This window comes from Ambystoma mexicanum, chromosome 5q, assembly GCF_040938575.1.
Source record: "Ambystoma mexicanum isolate Mex_15411 chromosome 5q, UKY_AmexF1_1, whole genome shotgun sequence".
Taxonomy (NCBI): domain Eukaryota; kingdom Metazoa; phylum Chordata; class Amphibia; order Caudata; family Ambystomatidae; genus Ambystoma; species Ambystoma mexicanum.
The window spans coordinates 411,636,184-411,646,216 of record NC_090933.1 but is presented as its reverse complement, the minus strand read 5'-3'; positions in this window follow the sequence as shown (position 1 = coordinate 411,646,216).

The following is a 10,033-nucleotide window of genomic DNA, read 5'->3' as shown; positions in this document are numbered from 1 at the left end:
ACTTTTTCTTGGCTCGACTCGAGGGCGAAGTGCAGCTCGCCACCTCACACTGGAGAAGATGCACGCTCCGAGTTACGCAGAGGATAGAGGTAAGCGCTGCTACTTTGGGCTCACACGCCGTCATTAATGATGTCTGCATGTATAGCATTCCAGTCCCCGGGACAATTTTACCCTTTGGCGACTGTTGGGAGTGATTACAGAGACGGGCAGCAAGCTGACATGGCACTTAACCAAACTTCACAAAAACACAAGTACCGCAGATACATGCATATGCACCCCACCAAGATCTAGATTCAGCAGCCGGTACACCCAGGCAGAAGGGGGGCTCAGTCCGAATCAGGTAGTTTGTTGGTGTGATTATGCCGCATGCGACCACTATACAATATGTCGCTGACGGCTTTGGCTTGCACTAACACGCTGATTCAGCTCAGGCATCTCTACCACTATCAAATAGCATTTGATTTTAGTATTAACTATGAGCACCGCCGACAGCATGTTCTAATAAGCCTCTTATGTCTCTTTAGTAGAACCTACCCAAGAACAACACTATTGATGCTTGCTTCTTGTAATAGCCTCTCAGGATGGAACTGTCTGGCATCTAACCGGGACACCATTCTGGGTGATTCCACTGCACTTTGTTTCTGCATTTGTGACGACAGGGGAGTTTGATGTAAGTTGTCCATCATGCAGGTTGGGTTACTGAGCAGCTATGTGATTTTATGCATACCCACTGTGTTTCCCTCTGGGGTCTAACTGGAATTGATCCATTACCACAAGATCTCTGAGGTGAGAGGCCAAACCCTGGGTGACCACAAAGGAATTAATCTGTATTACAAAGAGAAGAACCATTTGTTACTGGGCGACTCCACTGTATTAAATCAGTAAGTGAAGTTTATGCCATGGAATAATGGTGTTTTATTAACGAATATTACCAAGAAATAAGAAGAACAGCACTCATGTTGTGCCTGTGTTCTCACTTTTGTTTCAGTCTTCTTTGACTTTGCACATTAGAAGTTTGAAGGGTAAGCTCCTCCGTTGACACTACCCCCATCACTGGATGTTGGAGGTGAGTGTCAACCAGTATAATCATTTGTGATGTATACACACAAGTAGTCTGTGTCGCTATAAAATGAGAGGCTAGAGAGTAATGGTATGTCACTGTTTGATTTTGTAGATTTGTACCGTAAAATATCTTTCACCTATTTCCATTAAGCTAGACCATAGCTTAGGTGTACCTTGATCCTGAAGAAGGCCGATGAACATTGGGCCAATTGGAAAAAGGCTGTGAAAGTACGACCAAAACATATGTAGATCCTGGGAATAAGCTGCATTGCTATTCTACGAACTACACACAAAGTATTGTTATAGGTGTAACAAAAATGTACATTAAGGTGCTTGTTTTATGTTCAGGTGCAACTACCTGTTGTCTTTTGTAAAAATTGATCATTTGTTGTGTAGAACGATAAAGTGTATGGATGGTGAGATGAATGAGAAGATTTTGAATATATATGAATTGATGTGCTCTATGAGCAAACAGTATTGAAATTGCTTTGTGAAAATAAAAACCAACATTTTGTCAAGATAAAAACTGTCTATCGAATACATAGTAGATCTCTCTAGCCTCAATCGCCTAGGTCAATTTTTTGTATTTTCACGTATAACTTACCTTACAGGTACCCTTAAACTTTACCCACCATTCCCTCCCTTACACTCATTTGGTGGGGATTTTTATACACCTGCAGCCCTTCAACAGACTGCAGGCTCGGGTTCACAATTAGCACTGCCTGACCATCATTAAGGGGACATGCCTGACCTATGCTGCACTAAGCAGGCCTCTTCTTCATAGCAGTTCCTAAGTGGTGAAAACAGCTAGTCTTCACTGTTCTTAGTAGCCTCTTCCTCGTCTCAGTACTTTTTGTTAGTCATGTATAAAGGATACAGGGGAGCTGGTTTGTAAGGCCCCATAAAGACGGTGGATGGGTTGGTTTGGTCATCATTAGGGAAAGGAGGGTAGCATGTCTCTGCCAATGGTCTCCCACTCCCAGTCCCCACAGATCCTCTTTCCCTCTTATATTTAGTCCTTTTGACCTTCTTCCTAGTACGTCTGAATTATGAACATCTTCTATCCTTTTTCTGGTCAATGGGACATCAATAGCAATACCCCATTACCGCCCCTGGAATAAAGGTTTCTCCCTGGAAGAGAGGTGGGGAATACCGCGTGTCACTCAAAGGCACCCCACTTCCAATCCCCAAGGATCCTCCTCCCAGGTGATCCTCCCTCGCTTGCCCACCCCCAGGGTCGGAATCCAAGAGCAATGGCCTTACCCTGGCCACCTGTGCAGACGATCCCAAGGGAGTGGAAATGAGAATACCCACAGGTTTCTAACATCAACCAGATAGGAGTCCTTTCAGCATACAAATCAGCATTTACATTTGTAAGTCTGCTTTGTCAAGCTTATCAGCGTACCTAAAACAAGGCAGCATGTCTACAAACACACGTGTCAAGCTATGAGGTTAGGGTTACCAGAAATATGATTGCTGAACTCACATGGACCAACAAATGTAACACTCAGAGTCTATAGGGCATGGTGGTGTAAGGATAGGTGATCAAGTGTGGATCAAGTTACCATACGAGGTATCGGGAGTTCTCAGACAGGACAGGAGACAAGTACCACAAATAAGAGTGTTCATATGGTGCATGACTACCAGGCACGCTATACAATGGTGTGCAATACAGTGTTTTTCCTTGCTTCCCCCATCCCATCCACGTATTTATCCCGAACTCTCTTTCCGATGTTCCTACTTCCCTTTACCTATCCACAACCTCTCCCTAATCCCCTCCACCCAATTATCTGCCTTGTGGTGACCTGTCCAATTAAGCTTCAGGAACCTGTGCCAACCAAAGTGGGAGGGTTGTACTTCATTCGGCTTCCATGGTTAAGGAGGAGTTGTGGGTACTCCCCTTAGGGACTGACAGTTAATATTTGCTCCCATTTTATTTCCCCATGAAATTAGTTTTCTTTACACAAGTTGGGGCGTAGGTAGATCCTCAGAACCCTTGGGATTCCTTGAGATCTATAGTTATGGGCTAATGCTGATGCATATTTATTCTGAGATATTTCTTAACGTATTAGTCTCTCTAATTGGGAGATTAATGTATCTGATTATCCACTGCAGAAATGGTTTAGTCGATATCTTTATTAAGTGAGAAGATGTATGTGGTGGCTTCTTCCGTGAATGGTAAGGTTGTGGCATGTTTGTTGGTAAGAGTATTCATTTTTGCATATATCAGTAGCTATAAAGTAGGGTCTGTGTAGGTGAACGTGCCACTCCCTACCAGAGGGGAACCAAGCAGGGGAAAAAAACTATCTTTTCACACAACAAATGTTATATGAACTGTTAGGATGTTTAGAGTTGGAAGGAGATTTAGTACATTTAGGGTGCTGGGGAAGAAAAACAACCCTGGCACTAAGGTTGCACAAGACAAGCAAAAAGAATAGAGAATCCTAAACCTAAGGATATTTAGAGACTTTGGCCCTCATTACAGGTTAGCAGGTTCGGATATAACGGTGCCGGTAAAACCGTACCGGCTAACTTCAAGTTCTGTGGCCGTGTTGTGTTACACCTGCCACCGGTCGCAGACGGACACGGTAATACCGGCACCACTACAACATGGTGCTGATGTTCCCACTTCCCTATTCCCATGGAGTCCTATGCGACTCCATGGGAATGGGGATTTAAAGAATGCTGGCTCCGGAATTACCAGATCACCAGGGCTGTAATGCCCCAGTAATTCCGGCAAGTCCGGAGCCGGTAAATCCCTACGGGTCCGACGGCAGCCTGCCTGTTTTACCGTCATGGCTACCGCCAGACTCGTAATGAGGGCCTTTGAGTATTTAAATACTTCACTTCCACGCATTAAATTGACCACAGACATTGCCAAACCTACTCTACATTTCCTTGATGTGGTGCTGACATTGACACAAAATTCAATCTCCACAAACGTCTATCGCAGTTGGACTGATGTGCAAAGCACTCTCCATTACAGGAGTTTTCATCCACAACATCTCAAAAACAGCCTTCCATCCAGCCAATCTCTTAGGTTAAGAAGAATAGTCGCAGAAAATGATACGTATAAAACAGAATGTGATCTGTCAGACTGATTTCTTTCTAGAGGCTACCGACAATCAGTGGTGAATGAATGTATATAAAAGGCCTTTCACAAGACTAGGCAGCAGTTCTTGGTAAATTTTCTGCAAACGTAAAAATATTCTTGTCAAAACCATCATATTCCCAGGATAATAAATAACAATTGGAAGATTATCCAATTAGATCCCTAATTTATATGGCTATTTCCTAAACCCCCTCTGATTGCCTACAAACGTGGGAGGTATTTCTGTGACCAATTTTATTTATTTATTTATTTCATTTGTTACACGCCCAGACCCTGCTGTATCACGGCATGGTTACAGACAACTTAGTAAATGGTAATACATTTGAAGGGCACAAATTAGACAATATTTACACACAGAAGAAATTATTCATGCAAGGCATAGTTAATCAATAATTAAATCATAGTTAACCAATTAATCAAAGCTGAGAGAAACATTCCTATTACTCAAACCTTCATTCACAAATCCAAATTAAGCACTTACCCCCTGTCTTGGATGCAGTCATTGCAATAACGTCGTAAAGGGGACACCATCAAATCAGGCAAAAAGGTCAAACTACATCACTATGCCACTTGTAATACACGTAATGTGATTTATGGCCTCTGCTGCCAATTTTACGTAGGACAATAATATTAATGTATTTCTTAAATGTAAGGCTGGTGGACTGAACCTTAGACTAATATCCGCACAGGCAACCTAAAGTCACCAGCTGCCTGACACTTTATGGAGCAGAGACACACCATTGCACAGTTCAGGTTTATAGTGTCCCAGAGTGGGGAATTTATCCCAAAAACTCACACAAAGAATTGTTCTGGATCAATAAATTAGACTGAACGTACTCAATGGGAATGAATGAGGAGTTTCACCTTGGCACCTTTTTATACATTCTTTCAGCAGACTATTGACCTTTTTGCAAACTGCATTGTAACAGACTTTCTATTCCGTCTGTATCTTTCATGACGATAATTTATCTCAAGATTTTAATATATGTTCTGTACTTCGTTCAGAGGAGTGTCTAAGATACCAACTTACCTCTAGCCCAAAATTGGCAACGCAAACACCAATTAGTTGACAAAAAGCAATTGAAATTTATTGGACTTAAAAAAGTGACCCTGGGACCAAGAGGAGGAGACCTTGAAGCTAAACTGCGGCAATAAGAAGCAAAATTAATTTGTAAATTCTGTGCAGTGGAAAGAGGCTTGAACTCAGATCATGAGAAGGCCTCATTTCTTTAAAGACAATTGAAAGAACAATCATCATAATCATATCAGCACTAAATGGTCAACAATTCTTGTATTCATCATTGCCATTTTCTAAAAATGTTTTCCTTAAATAGGGTTTAAATCGCATAAGTATGTTTCATATACCAGGTCTTGAACTTTAACATTGACATCCATAAGTCATGCACGTTTTACAACTTTGCAACATGCTTAATAACACACACTAGGTCAAAACCTTTAACATAAGGGTTTTGTGAACCAATTCAACATTAAACACCGGTCAATGCTGCAATTTGCTCAAAACCTTTTATAAACACATGTGTAACATGCAAAAAAGTTCTCATAACGAGTTTTTCAGACCTCATTTTAATTTATATAAAGGTCAGTAATGAAACCCGCCCTGCAAAAAAAAAACCTCACAAACGTATGCCCATTGTAGCATTTCTCAAATCGGCACTATGCCCCTATGCATCAAGAGAGCGTGATTCTCACACTAAATAACCTTTGTTCTCCCAAAATTTGGGCGCAATATCAGAAACTAACAAAGGACAACTAGAGATGCTGAGGCATCCGCTTTCAAATTTTGTATTTTCTCATACTCCTTACTAAATTTGTATTTACAAACAACACAAATTATACACTTGCATTATGACAATGTAACACATGGTAATGGTAATTACCTGCAATACGCCAGCAAATTGAGACTTGTTTCAAAAACTCATCACATTTGTGAATTCAACACCTAAAATACATCTAATACGTGAGCAAGTCTTTAATTACATTCGGAATGCCCTATTATCTGAAATCCGCCACAAATCAGAAAAAGGAATTGGACGAATCTGGTAAAAATAGTAGTAGGACTAAGCCGTCTAGTTACTATGGTTACAATATCAATAGTAACCCGCCTTCAGAACGAACGGGGACTCTTTGAAACGGCACAAGCTGACAAACAGGTAAGCGTGCTGAAGGGGCTTTCGCAGGGGGGCTCACTCACACAATGGAATGACACGTGGAATACACGTGGTGACACGATCGCTACTGTTCGAAACTTTAGACCGGGAAACACGATTGTTAACATTAGGAAAATCAATACACCCGCTCACTTGGAGTGTAAATACAGCTTGGAAGACCAGGGTGATAAAATGGGAACCTGGTCCCCTGCCTTTCTATTTAGCTTCAACCATTAACGGATTAGCCATTTGTGACAATTCACAACGGCAAACTTAAAATCGCCCACAAATTCATGTGCACTTTAAACAATGTATAGCCTCATTGACCAAAGGTATTTCATTAACCGTAAGCGGGAAAGCTTACTAATGGGACACATGTTGTTTTTGTTTGAGGGATTTAACCCATGACTATCCAATCTAAGTATTCAACTTATGAATTGTAAACCGAACTGACTAGGTAAGAAGAAATCGAAACCCCCATTTTTCTGGTTTCAAATACAAAATTATATTATATATGTCTTGCAAAGTGGATAAACAAATTTCTCATGTATGTTTTTCTCTTTTTTCCGTTTTGTTTTTATTACTTGTTGCATTCTTTCTTTTGTCAACCACCCTTAATAATCCCACCCTACCCCCTCCCTCAATGGCCATCTTTTAACATATGTGCATAAAACTGTTTGTGTTTGATTCACAACATGTTTACAATGTTTATTCCTTTTTCCTTTTACATCTGTAATAATATGATATTTCTGTTAATGGAATTTTATCAGCCCTGATTTGAAAAAGATGCAGACGTCGAAACACGTGTAATCTTAAAGGGCAACCTTTTGAATCAATGCACAATTAAAAGCTCAAAGCTTACAACTTGGAGAATAAGAGGCAGTGGTTGTCTTCCTTTTTCTCCTACATGATAAGGGCGTATGATACTAGCTAAAGTAACACAGTTTTTTGCATCTTGAATTCGAACGGAGTAAGGGAGTCAGCAATCTCCGTTGTTACTCAGTCATGCGACCGTGATTTTTAAGTCAACAATCATTAAGGAGGGCGCTGAGGTCCACTGGGGTAGGCATCCAACAAAATAGGCTCCTTAATTACAAGAGAAACCTATTTTTAATGTTTTAAAGGGAACTGGAAGTGAGGCTGTTTAAATCATAATGTCTTGTTTTCTTTAAAATAGTAAATCCAGTAAATGCAGGTGGCCCCTGTCTGTTGTCCCAGATTGTGCTGTGGGATTTTTGTGATGGGGAGGAGGGAGGCATCAGATAATGGATATTTCTCTGTAATCAAAGAACCCATTTTAAAAATAAATATACATTCTTTAAATATATTTCATCAGAACTGCTTCATTTTTGGCACCTCAATACAGCATTGCAAGGTCAAAATGTCAAGTTGCAGGATACTAGCAAGAGATAAAATGGATTGGCCTAAGTGCCAGTTTCCAAGAATTGTTTGTGAAGAGTGACAGAGGGCATTGATGGGGTCATGGGCATGCTGCCACCCCAGAGTAAGAAGTTTCAATTGACCCAGACAGCTCCTACATGAGCGGTGGAAGGAAGGTGTGCACCACATGCACTTCTTCAGGAACCCTCCATCCTGAGGCTGCAATCAGTCTGTGCTGCAGGAATTAATGATGTGGAAAGATATTATTGTGAAGGCCAGTTTTACCATTTAGTGCCGCTCCTTCATATACTTGTATGCAAATTAGGGGCAGAGTGGCACGACCCTCGCCCAAAACCCCCTCTGGCAAACCCATTGGCCAGGTGGAGTCAGGACTCAGGCATCTAGAGCATGGCATCCTCTTTAAAAGCCCTCATGGGGCCAGGCTCATACACCATGAAAAACAATGTGCTTGGGAACTACTTTATTGTATTGTCCTCCAACATGGAGGCATCCACATAGCTTGGGCCCTAAGAACCAAGCTATGTGGTCTAGTGTTTTGGGTGTGGCAGGCCTGGAACTACTTTTCCTGGTACTATTTCACCTGGGCTATATAAACCACACCCTGACTGCAGAACATGCTTTGTGTTACTTTGCAGCTTGCAACGTGATGCTCACCGTGTCCAGCTATTCCCTCGAACCTCGGAGAAGCAGAACCTGCAAGGAGACAAAAGGAACATCATTAGCAGCAGCATCTTACCTGTAGTCTTCATCTTTAAACACTCGCAGCTACTGAGAACAGCTTCCTCGAATCTGCACGCCTCCCGCACAGAACGACCTGAAAGAGGAAGATAGAGGCAACATTAAAGAAAGCTGTAGAGACATTTACAAATTACGAACTGCTCAAAAGGCTTATCTGGCTGGTCGCCTCTCGGCTGGCACCACTCCGGACATTCCACTCGCGCTGAAGAACACTGCGACCTACAAGGAAGGAAAACACAGGTTAGCAAAGGCAAGACTTTGCAGCGCTGCGCATATCGCTTACTTACCCCATCATAGCGCGCTTAATGCGCCATCAATTACCAGCGGGGCTCAACAAAGCCAGTTCGCCGCGCTGAAGCTCTGCATACCTAAGGGAGAAAAAAAGACATTTTAAACAAAGAAAGGCATGCAGGATAGCAGCAAAACTAAAGAACAGCAATAAGACCTATCTGAACAATATCAAACGGGCCGGCGTCAGTGAAGTAACTGGACCGCACTCGCCCATGAAAGACAACGCGCCCCTGCAAAGAAGGCAGGACAGAGAGCACGCCTAATTCTACCACAAGGCAGAAACTTCCCCGCAGACCACATAAGGGCAAAGCTGAGAAGCATGCCAGCGAGTAATCCAGCTGGGTGGCGTCCCTGTGGATACCAGGTGAGCGTAACACAGAGACAAAGAGCTTATTTTAGTTATCAGAGATGAGACCTGAATGGATGCCAGTTGAAGGAGAGGCAGATAGAAGGGAGCTGTTTGAAAGTTGCCCTGCCAAGCAATACAATGTGATTGAGAGGTCTTGCATGTTTGAAATAGCTATGAGAATAAAGTGCAAGGCTAAACGGGCACTTCAGGAAAGTGGTTATCTTGTATTAGAGAGTCCTAGCCTGACCAGGAAATATACTAATATACAATTACTGGTTCTTTTGCACATTGCAAGGCATACAACAGAGTAGTGCTCAGGGTCAGCACACATCTCAGAGGGCCATTTACAGGTTAAGGTCAGAGTGAAAGTTGAATGGGAAAGACAGCATATGAAAAAGTGTTTTAGCCCAGCACACATCACAATAGATAACAAATAATCTGAACGCTCTTTTACTGGTATCAGGTAATAATATCCCTATATATATGGTCACCGTATATAATGTCGCCGGGAAAAGGTTGTGGCAACATTATATAGATGTCCATATATATAGGGACAGGGGCAGCGGGGGTGTCCCCCACTCCCCAGGAAAAATGAAAAAGGGTTTGGGTGTTCCAGGGATGTCCCCCGCATGTTCCATGTAATAATGTCCCCACAAAAAACAGCAATTTTTCGGCGATTTGTTTGGATGGCGATATTTTTGAGATGACATTATTACATGGAACCCTTTTTCCACTGCTGTTTCTGCTTATATGGCCTCCTTCTGCCTAGCCTCCGACTCACATACTGTCCACTGCATACCTGAGCACATCATACCGTCTCGCCTCCTTATCCTCTACCTTTCCCGTCCTTGTTTGTAAGGTTTTCCTCTCCTACTTATTACAAAATATAGTGCGATAAGTCTCTGACCACTG